Genomic DNA, 12,220 nt, shown 5'->3' with positions numbered 1-12,220 from the left:
CATCTACTTTAAATTTGATTTGTTGGGGCACAGAGGAATAAACTGGCTATATTGTGCCGAGTAAAATGTGACACAACAGGTGCCAGAGAATCATCTGCAAGCTATAGCTCTGAAAACTAACAGAGTCCAAATAAGGCTTAGTTTTTAATTTGGGAAAGCATAATATGGAGCTTAAGTCAAAGGGTTTAATTGTCAGTCAAACTTTTTATCAGAGTTGGGTGGATGCACAGATACAAGGATAAAAGATCAAGTTTCTGGTTCACACAAGAGCCAGCAACTGGCAAATCTTGCACTATATTAAGTTCTTCAAGCAAAACTATCAGAATATCAAGGGTATACCAACTTCATTCTTACAAACGACAATGGACTGGATATGAGTGGAGAGTTATATATCTAACCAATGATGTTTAGTAAATTTCAGTCACAGGATAAAGATAGTTATTTACTATCTTGGATCTGATATTGGTATTTTATGATGGATGTACTATGAAACTTATCTTTAACATTTGCCTGTGCAACAAGTTAATCCATATAAGAGTTATTCAAAGTTACCCAGATCGAACTCTAGAATAGTGGGCCACAAAAGTGTGTTTAGCAGAGGGAATTACAGCAACTCGATATATATAAGTGATATTTTAAGATTTTCTGCCGACAAAGTCTAGTGTAATGATACTGTGTAACACGATTATAGAAGCCACTCATGAAATAAAGTGTTTTTTTTCCAATAAGAAAATTAGCTCTATCCAAAGAGGAATGAAGTCCTGCTGTTGTTTTATAATTATGGGCACTCAATGTTTTAGCGTTATGCTGGAATGGTAATGAATGTAATAAATGAAATGGAAGTAGCCGATGCTAACAGTAATGCAATGATGTATCTATTGCATCATGACCAAAACCAAGTATGTGGCTACCAACAGAAATGGGATTATTAACTGAGGATTGTACAACCTATCTAGACACAAAGCATGAACAACTCGATAACTTGTTGGTTGAATATGACAATGTAGTAGTTGGATCAAGTGATCGATTATGTTAAACAACAGTAACTTCCCACAACATAGCACAACTAATGGCCACCTGATAAAGAAACTGTCGTGCTATCTTCCATGGAACACTAAAGGCACATCCATGGTTAAAATAGAATGAATACTGAAGAACCAAATCATATATTCTTCAGGCAGTGCTTGGTCTTCTCCAATGATAATTGTCATGAAAAATAAAAGTATGCCATGATGAATGTCTGGACATAACAAAAGATTATCATTGGTTTAACACTTTACAGTGAATATCGTGATACAGGCCCGGCATGGCCAGGTGGGTTAAGGCGTGCGACTCGTAATCTGAAAATCGCGGGTTCGCATCCCCGTCGCACCATACATGCTCGCCTTTTCAGCCGTGGAGGCGTTATAATGTGACGGTCAATCCCACTATTCGTTGGTAAAAGAACAGCCCAAGAGTTGGCGGTGGGTGGTGATGACTAGCTGCCTTCCCTCTAGTCTTACATTGCTAAATTAGGGACGGCTAGCGCAGATAGCCCTCGAGTAGCTTTGCGCGAAATTCAAAAATCAAACAAACATATCGCGATACAAGAAAGTCAATCTGAACTAAAAGAACATGCCTAAGACTGCTTTTAGCACAATAAATGACGTGTAAGAGTTCAAAATCTTCTGACTGGACCACTTTTGAGAAGCTAATGAAGTTTACACTGAAAATTATTAAGTGGAAGTGAGGAAGTGATACCTATTAATGATGTGTTTGACTAAGCATACAAATCTGTAGTCGAAAACGTAGAATGGTATTAATGCAGATAAATAAAGCCAGCTTGAAATTAAAACCAGGAAAATGTACATGTTTGAGTGAAGTTTCTCGATCACATCGTAGCCAGATATATAGCATCTACAGCTCTTGCTAATTTAGTAGTTGTAAAAACTGGCCTTAGTCTTGACTAAACAGGTTCACCAGTTTTATATCCTACTGCCAATAGCTTAAGACCAACCTTTACAAGATAGGTGCACCATTGTTTGCTCTCTCTAAAATTGACGCACACTTTGAATGAAGTGAGAACTATGAAATTTGATCAAGTATTATGATCCTTAAAGCTTGCTGTAGTGAATGTATAAGTGCTGGCATATCTACTATAAGAGAGTAAGTTCCTATTTAATGATGATACTAATAACAACGACATTGGTGTAGTTCCAGTAGCAGAGTGGAGTAGAATTTTCTTCTCTTTTACTAGTCAAACATTAATAGTTACCAATTACCGATATCGAATGAAGGCAAAACAGCTTTTAGTTGTGTTTGTAAAACGCTATTGTCATTATTTATGTGGTAGAAGACTAGCAATTTCGATGAACCATCTTTCACTTAAACGATTAATGGATATTAAAATTGAAAAGGTATGATATAACACTGGGTCACAATACTGCAAGAATATGACATTGTCACAATGTATCATCTGGTTTGCAAAATAGAAATGTGAATGTGAAATAGAAACGTACATGAGGGAACCATGTACATTTGTAGAATTACCTGATCTTGAACAATATGCAGGAGTTGAAAACGCTTCCGCCATATTAAAGTCAACTGACGAGTGGGTTCCACTGTAGGATGAATGCAATGGCTAACATAAACGGACAGCCGCAAAGGATTATAGGGATGTTTTGAGATGCTCTCTTTCTGTTTTCTGGTTTTTTTTCAGTTTAGGGCCATTGATCGTTACATAGACAAGGGTAAAATGTTTCAGAATGAGGAAGGAAAAACGTTGAACAAGTAAGCTGACTTTCAACATTTTATATTAAAACGGAGGCTTACTAAACCAAAATTCCTGTTCTTTTGTATAATTCACATTAAAGGTAATAATAATTATTATATATATATATATAATTTTAATTGGTGGAGCGTTTTTTTTTTTTTTTTTGTTTCGGCTTGTTTTTGGTTATAACAAACTATCAATAGTCAGAGGTTTTGATTTGCTGTTTTTAATGCACTCCTTCCTTTTGATTGTGTTTTAATTTATAGTATTAATATTATATTTAAATATATATATAAACATTCAGTGAATGTGATTTGTTGCCATGTCGTACTTCTCCATTATATTCTTTAAATTTCATGCAGTTAAGAAAGACACACACGCTACAAATCACAGATTCTACAATTTAATTTGCTTTATACCATTAAAAATAAACAAAACTATTAACCAATCATAGCTTTATGTTAATTAGCAGCTATTTTACCTTTAACTTACAAACAGCAAGTAACATCTACTCTATAGTGCTCAAAGTTTGCGATATCTTAAATTTATTTAATGAAACTGAAATAAACCGTGATGATCCGTGATGAGGAGAAACCCACTGAAATAGAGTTTTCACAGGTAACCCTCACAAGATACCATGAGAAGAAGGGTTCACAATCTATGGTAACGATAAAAGGATCAACTTCCCTTACTTCATAGCCCCTTCTTCCAGAAAGTTCTCAGATGTTTGCAAATAGTATAGCATGAATTTTTGTCTATACATGAATCTTGTAGAAGAGCTTGTATGATGACTTGAATGTTTTGTCTCGATAAAGCCACAACTCAGTGGTATCCAGTCCTTAAAGAGATCTTAATTATTAGTGGTGTTGACACGTTAGCCTAGTAGAACTTAAAAAAACTCAGTTTAATAGACTTCTTGACTTCGCAGACGTTTATCTTACTATAATAGATGTATGCTGCAACCAAGATAAACCACCAGGAAACATTTACTACATGTATTGTACCTCATCGCCAACAGGATAATCATCAGGATTTTTTAAGACACTTGAGTAAATGTATACATCATCCAATGTGACGATACATTTACAGTTGTCGCGGGCTAGATGCAGCTCGTAATCGTTTGGTAGAAACTCGTCAATAAGGTTCTCATGTCGCTTTTGTAGATCTAAGTTTATGTGAATTATATTATTCCAAAGGGGGTTCTACTTTAGCTGCAATGGGCCTGTGTGTTCTTACGTTACTAGTGGTGACACGCTATTTAACTATTTTTGCTTCCTTCGGTGTGTCGCTGATATCCGGTAGTGGAGGGTTTGTTGTGTGTGTGTGTGTGATTGGGGGCATGAACACTATCTTGCTTTATCAACACAGTTCAATAATAAATGTGTTCCTCTTTCATTTATGATTTTTCCGTCACGAAATTGGGTAATTTCACTTCATAATATTCTGAAAACTAACTCTCTCAGAAGGATTAAATAATAAGTGTCAACTGCGTCTGTAAATCACAGACTTCAGATTAACAGTTAAGAAATTTAATCCATACAATAATAAACTATTTGGATTGTCGAATGCGAAGGATTAGAAATAAAAAATTGTTATCGGAGATCATAAACTATTCTCTCTAGAAGTCCCTGAGGTTTGACAAACTTTAACAAAACACAAAAACGAGCTTGCTTTTCCTCGAATAGGTAAACAGGAGAATGGACGATGCTGATCTAAATGAAACATTCCTAAGCGTAAATAAAGCAAGTGTCAACCTGAATAAAGTTTAGTTAAAAAAAATCTGCCTTCACTCAATATCGGGTTTCTGTCTCTTACGGAAGTTCCACTATTTAAAAAGGTGTATATTTCTGCAATCAATGTTAAATTATTTCAAACAATTCACAAAATCTTGTGCTATATTCGACGTCTAATTATATATAATATATACTTAACCAAGTAAAAGTGATGATCAGTTTAAGGAAACCGAATTTTGTTGCTAAATTGTATTCTGAAATTTGCTAATTATAGTTTTTTCGGAAACATTAATTAACGTGCGTGAAGTAAAGAAAAAAAATGCATCATTTTCAAGAAGACGAAGTGAATGTTGCAAGTTCTCCTCCGTTACATGTTTCTGTTACAACTTGATAACTAACTAAACCATCTCTGTCGATATACATATATCTAACTTTCTTTGTCATGAAACGGTTAAATGACTATTCTGGTTTCCAAGCTAACTTTGGAAAAGCAATAGATTTAAAAAACGTATTCTTTTTGGAACCACAATTTAAAAAATATTTTAGGTGTCTTATATCGCAACTAATGAAAATGTTTATCTATTTATGTATTTAATAATTATCACAACTAGTACACAAAAATATACAGATAATTCAATAGAAAGTTATTCTCGATTAAAGATTTGTCAAATTTATATTCTCAAGGCGGCTGGTATGGGTATTAAAACTTTAATTAGAATAAAGCACAGAACAAATTTTTGACCTTTTTAGGTCATCTTCAGGTTGTCAACCGTCTTGAGAATACATTTTTACTTCAAGCAGGTTTATCGTCATCACGAATATGCCAAATTTGATTGTATAAAAACTGAAGCTGAAAACCATAAAGGTAAAATGTTACCAAACAACTTACAAATAGAAAGGGCAAATCTATTCGCTTTCGTACGTCACTTATTAGCCTAATCCTCAAACTGAAGACATATATATGTATATTGTTTACTACTGGTTGTATCCATATCTAACATGAATTTAGAAAGTTTGAATTATTTTGTCGTAACACTCGATGTAAAGAAAACCGGCAAAAAAAATATTTAGTGAACTCGCTCGTTTTCTGTGCAAAATATCTGACAAATCAATACGGATTCGTGTGACTTCCACTCAGCTTGTTTGTAGTTTGTTTTTAATATATCATTATTTCTTTCTTTCTCGGAGAATAAAGTTTAATGAACCATATAAAATATGGTACTATGTTTATAATGAATTAACTAAAGCAATTCAGAAAAATAAAATAACATCATATTAGACTTAGAGTGATTACTATAAACCTAGTTTCAATTACACTAATTTTGTTTACCATGAACTAATTATTGAACAATTTTGCTATTTTGCTATTACGTTCTAATTCAACTAACTGATTCAGTAGGCCTTATATAAAAGATAGCTAAAAGCATTTTGAAACAATAACATCTTGACTTTGTGTCTGAGCATTCAAATAAAATAGTAATTTCATCATTACATAGTACTGTTTCATTTTTTAAAAAAATAAGCAAAAATTATTTATTTTTGACTAACATATTCGAATTAGTTAATTTGATTTTTCCAAAAATTGTTTTAACCATAAACGCCTGCTCGTTGGTTAACGTCACTTTCGAAAATTAGATTACAGCATTGTAACACGAGTTAATTAGATTACAGCATTGTAACACGAGTTAATTCTTAAATGACAATGATAGACAATTTTCTCGAGCCATATGACAAATTAACGTTAGTAAAATTAACTAAAAAAAAACAGTACTTAAACAATTAGCGTCATTATTAAATCATGTTCATACTTTACGTAATTTTCTAGTACAATGCAATCGAATCGTAGCAAGTAATGAAAAGTTAGAGAAATATTTGAAAAATTTAATAAAATATGCTACATTTCTGACATCATTGGCTACGTTAAAGCAATACACGATAAAAGGCTGTGTATCTAAAAGAAACATCAAATGCATGCTTCTCAGAACATTGTAGTTCTGCTAAACAGTAAACATTTAGAAACTCGTTAATTCGCTGCGATTGTTACCATGACAAGACCTGAGACTTTAGTTCCAACCTATGTTCAAGTTTTATTTTGTTTTGGAATTTCGCACAAAGCTACTCGAGGGCTATCTGTGCTAGCCGTCCCTAATTTAGCAGTGTAAGACTAGAGGGAAGGTAGCTAGTCATCACCACCCACCGCCAACTCTTGGGCTACTCTTTTACCAACGAATAGTGGGATTGACCGTCACATTATACACCCCCCACGGCTGGGAGGGCGAGCATGTTTGGCGCGAGCGGGATTCGAACCCGCGATCCTCAGATTACGAAGCGCACGCCTTAACGCGCTAGGCCATGCCAGGCCATAGTCCTTTTCCAGTTTTTATTTGTTTTAGCATTATTAGTTTTAGATCATCTACGCACACGGTTCGAGATGTTTTTCATCACAATATTTCCATATATGTGGTATGAAGTTCAATAACTTTGAAAATGTAAAAAAAGAGCCTTCAATAAAAAACTGTAGGTGTTGGTCTTAATTCAGAGTGTTACGTATTATAATTTATCTCGGACGAGTCTCTCATTTATTATGGTAGGCACACTACATGTGAAAATTTCAAATAGCCGGAAATATTAATTTTAATCTAGACATTAATTGGATTTCAATATGTATCAAAGTTATGAGATTTGCCAACAAGGTTGATACACGCAAGTTTCTTAACAGCAATGCCCCACGCCAGTACAGCGGTAAGTCTAGGGACTTACAACGCTAAAATCAGGGGTTCGATTCTTCTCTGTAGGCTCAGCAGATAGCTCGATGTGGCTATAAGGAAACACACACACTTAACACAAATATATTTTACTGTTGTGTGTATAGTACAGAAATATTGAGTTCTAGACCAGGTAAAGACTCAGTATAGTTTGTAGAACACGTGCATATAGGCCAATATTTCTAAATCTACGACGAGCAAATTAATTCTGAATTAATATTGTTACACCTCGCTTAAGCTAGCTAACTTTGTTGGTCACACGCCGTTTATAAGCCGACTTTTTATTGACAAAGATATTTAATGTCCTTGTAGAAATACTAACGTCCAAAGTTAATTCACTAAAATTGAACTATTTGTAATGTTCGAAATCTATAAATGTTCCTGGTCAAATTTTGTAGTTTTCCTATTAATAAGCGTTAGTATACTGACTATAGCCACCAAAAATATTCTATTGATGTCTCTCGGATACAATTTATACGAATTAGGCGAGATTCGTGAACGTTCAACAATATTCGAAGACACGCTAATGTTTTCACAAAACGTAAATTGTTGATTCTTGCTTTCGAGAATCTTCTACAGATTTAAGTGTTTTTGTGTTTTTCTTATAGCAGAGCCACATCGGGCTATCTGCGGAGCCCACCGAAGGGAATCGACCCCTGATTTTAGCGTTGTAAATCCGTGGACATACCGCTGTACTAGCGGGGACTACAGATTTAAAGAACACTCGGGACTTGCGTAATATAATCCAACAATATACGTAACATGAATCAAACTAAAACAAACGTAGGTATTAAACAAATGTATAAAAGTAAATTCGTTACAAGAGCGATAGATATTTTTCTCAACATTTACGAAGCATAATTAAAAGAAAATTTATGAAACTTGCGCGATTAATGTTAATATTCATCAAAAATCAGACATACGAGAACATTTCTTTTATTGTGAGCTTAAATTTTATTTCTTACTAGTTTCGAATTATTTACAAATGAACCTTATTTTCTTTTTCAAATTCAGAAGAACTGTGCGATGGGTGTTATTTAGTCATAAACCAGAAAGAAAATTTAATAGTATGCCACAGTTTAAAATATGGAATGATGATATGCTATAAATCCAAACAAATAAAACTGTTTTTTGGTATTTTTGTTTCAGGTATGGATAATAACTGTTCTTTCCAGCAGACCCGTTGCTCGCGACCAAAACAGCGAAGCATGTAATATACAATTATGGAAATTAAACTGAACAGAATTCAATTTCTTGAAACGTAAAGTCTTTTGTTTACTGATTACATGGCTTGATAAACGATTGTTATTGTCACGTGATTATTTTGCCATTTACCTTTATGTGTTTTAAATGCGGTGCTCATCTATCTAATATTCTATCGATCAAGCCATTCCCAATTTCAAGAATAAAAATACTTAGTGTGTGCAATCAGAAAAAATCAGAATAATTTTGACAAGTATCTTGTTTCAGCATGCTTCCTGTCGTTTGTTTGAAGAATAACTAAACAAAACCAGACGATTCTTATATAGCTTTTCCGACCACTTGAAACAGCTCGGCATGGCTCGGTAGGTTAAGGCGTTCGTCTCGTAATCTGAGGGTCGCAGGTTTGAATTCCCATCGCACCAAACATGCTCGCCCTTTCAGCCGTGTGGGCGTTATAATGTTACTATCAATCCAACTATTCGTTGTTAAAAGAGTAGCCCAAGAGTTGGCGGTGGGTGACGATGACTAGTTGCCTACCTCTAGTCTTACACTGCAAAATTAGGGACGGCTAGCGCAGATAGCCCTCGAGTAGCTTTGCGCGAAATTCCAAAACAAACAAACAAACCATTTGAAACATGGATGAGGATGGACAACTTTTCAGTTTATTAAAATATATATTATAATACAATAAGAACAAATTATATTTTATATTAGGCATTAAAACGTATTGATTGCTAAACAAGAACCAAGTCTCAAAAGCTATTAAGCATTTTTCCAAGTAATAAACATTTGACTCTTTTTATAAAACTCAAGCATATTAATATTATTAATAATAATCCTTATTAATGCCAGACACAGCTGGTGGCTCAAAGCATTGTCATAGCATGATTTATAAGTAAGAAGATCAAATCGTAAAATAACATTACAATCTATAAACAAAATATGTACCTTCCAACATTCCAACGCTCATTCGTCACCACTGTCCCATAACAGTTCATCTGCGAGTTACTGAAGTTCAAAATGCTATCTCTTCAGCAGAAAGTCTGGCATGGCCTAGTTGTTAGAGCCCTCAATTAGCTATCTGCATGTCTCGAATTAGAGTCCTGTCACGAAACATTCTCACCTTTGTAGCCGTGGGACGTTATATTGTGATGCTCAATCCTACTATTCGTTGGTAAAAAAGTAACCCAACAGTTGGCGGGGAGTGTATTTGTTGACTAGTTGCCTTCCTTCTAGTCTTACTTAAAAAGTAGAGACGGCTGTAGAAGACAGCCCTCGAGTAGCTTGGCACGAAATTAAATAAATAAATAACTCAACAGATTACTGCGAGTCCGATCCGATGGTCAGCTATTAGCCGTTTAACAGACTATTGTATCTTAAAGATCTATTTCTGGCTAACGAATACGGTTGTGAAAATTAATAAGTCAACTTTTGTACACCCAGTAAACTTCTACGAATGTAAAAGTCAGTCAGTCATATTTAGAGCATTTTGGGCCTAAAATTTAACCTTTAATCAATTAGTTTCAGTTTTGTTTTGTTTTTAATTTAGAGTCAGCTCTTCTCCATTCTCTAAACTTTAGCGAGTATGAAGTTCTACTTTATCTTTTAATAGTTTTATGGTTTTAAGATAATTCATTAATAGTCATGTATAATTTTACTATTTGAACGTCAAATGTCTGCAGATTGTTAGTGCTTTGATCTCAATGATAAAAATCACTTACGTCCTTTCAGTTCCAGTTTTTTTGTGTCAAAGTGCAAAGATACACAGTTAGATAAACGCATCAGTACATGCTTTCAAGCTTACTGGTTAACTATCCTTCGAGAAAGCCAGCGTAAATATCTTAATATACATCCTAGGCCATATTTTCTAAGAAGAAGGGAATTGTACGATACACCAATACCCGCCCTGGAAAAAGAATATACCGTTTTGCCTTCAAGTTTAAATAGATGCCAGTTTGTTGTTTTGTTGACTGCTTAGATTTTAATTGTCATTTACTGTATAAATGAGTAGCATTATTAATGTTACCAGCTAGTGGCAGGTGCGTTGTAGATTATACCAGCTTATAGGTCTTATTCCCAATACACGGACAGTCAAAGCTGTTGAAGTTTTGGAAATTGGACCAACACACGGACAAGCGAATTTATTTTTGTCTATCCAAGTTTGTGGCTAGTAACTTGTAAACGTACTACTAAGCACCGACATGTTCACTGTCTACTCTTGGAAGGCCCAACAGCACCAAATAATCACCCAATTATACACAATGCCCATTCAGAATGGTTAATCTACTAGTCCTCAAGTCAAATGGGCTTTCAGGACAGCAGCTTTGGCAACTATCTGTATTTCAAACGGTAAGGCCAAGATCTACATTTGTCAGCACCGCTACAGGACACCTGTAGTCTTTATAGGTTCATCTCTTGACCAATGGTTGACAATTTCATTCCTCTTAAGCCGAAGCTAAATAACGAGCCCAGTGTAACATCGTTAAACATGACGAAATAGTTCAGTTACATGCAATGTTGTTAAACATGACTTTTTCGAGACAATTCAGGTATGATTTAGTTGAAAATAGTTGCAACTTGATGCCCAGATGTCGATACGCTTCCAATGGATGTGAGGGAATGTGTGTGTGTGTGTGTGTGTGTAGCCCAAAGATATGATTGGAAATAATAATTGGAAAGTTTACGGTTTAACCAGATTACACTTTGTCATGATGTAGGAGAAATAGAGATATCGTACTACTAGACTTGAGTTAGATAATCTTCAAAACAAACAAGATATGAAGGCTTTGGATTGGCCAGAAAGAATTCCGTACAATAAAGTAATATTTTCTAGAAATTTCTGAATTTACAATTTCAACAGCTTTCAATGGGAATTCAAACAAGCAAATATAATACTTCTGGTACTTAGCTTTCTCTCACCATCATTTCGAATAACTATAAAATTAGTAGATTCAGTGGGAAATGCACGCTCACTTCACACACAGTCATATTAATCTTAGGACCAATGAGTCAGTTTCACCACAATCTCCGAGCTTAGGGAGCACTCAAATGTTTGTTGTTCTGCTTTTATGAATTATTGTGACGTATTTGTATCAACAGCATATTAGACGAGCAATGACGTCACAGTCATAAATCTTATGCTGGATCCTATTCAATCACAGGAAGAGTTCGGGTTATTTTAGGTATTTTTTTTATCACCGAAGATTTTCGAAATACGATATTGTTATGAAAATGTTACGATCTTTACTGTACTCAGTACTTAAGGGAGCAATTCGATGTATTGACACTTCTGTGAGTCTATTCGTGAAGCATGTCAGCATGAATGCCGCAACAGAAGTAAGAAATTAAAGTAATACGCTTGAGTTAAATTAGTTAATGCTTTGGGACCCGGCATGGCCTAGCGCGTTAAGGCGTGCGCTTCGTAATCTGAGGGTCGCGGGTTCGCGCCCGAGTCGCGCTAAACATGCTCGCTCTCCCAGCCGTGGGACGTTATAATGTGACGGTCAATCCCACTATACGTTGGTAAAAGAGTAGCCCAAGAGTTGGCGGTGGGTGGTGATGACTAGCTGCCTTCTCTCTCGTCTTACACTGCTAAATTAGGGACGGCTAGCACAGATAGCCCTCGAGTAACTTTGTGCGAAATTCCAAAAACAAACATCCAAAACAGTTAATGCTTTTGTTTCGAAACATTGTACGTCATCGTTCACAAACTGATGTCGTGATTTTTATCACCAACTTGCTGTTTACAAAATGATCCATCAATTTTG

The sequence above is a fragment of the Tachypleus tridentatus genome, chromosome 9 (assembly GCF_004210375.1).
Source record: "Tachypleus tridentatus isolate NWPU-2018 chromosome 9, ASM421037v1, whole genome shotgun sequence".
Lineage (NCBI taxonomy): Eukaryota > Metazoa > Arthropoda > Merostomata > Xiphosura > Limulidae > Tachypleus > Tachypleus tridentatus.
The sequence above is the reverse complement of the archived record's forward strand: the minus strand, read 5'-3'. Positions refer to the sequence as shown.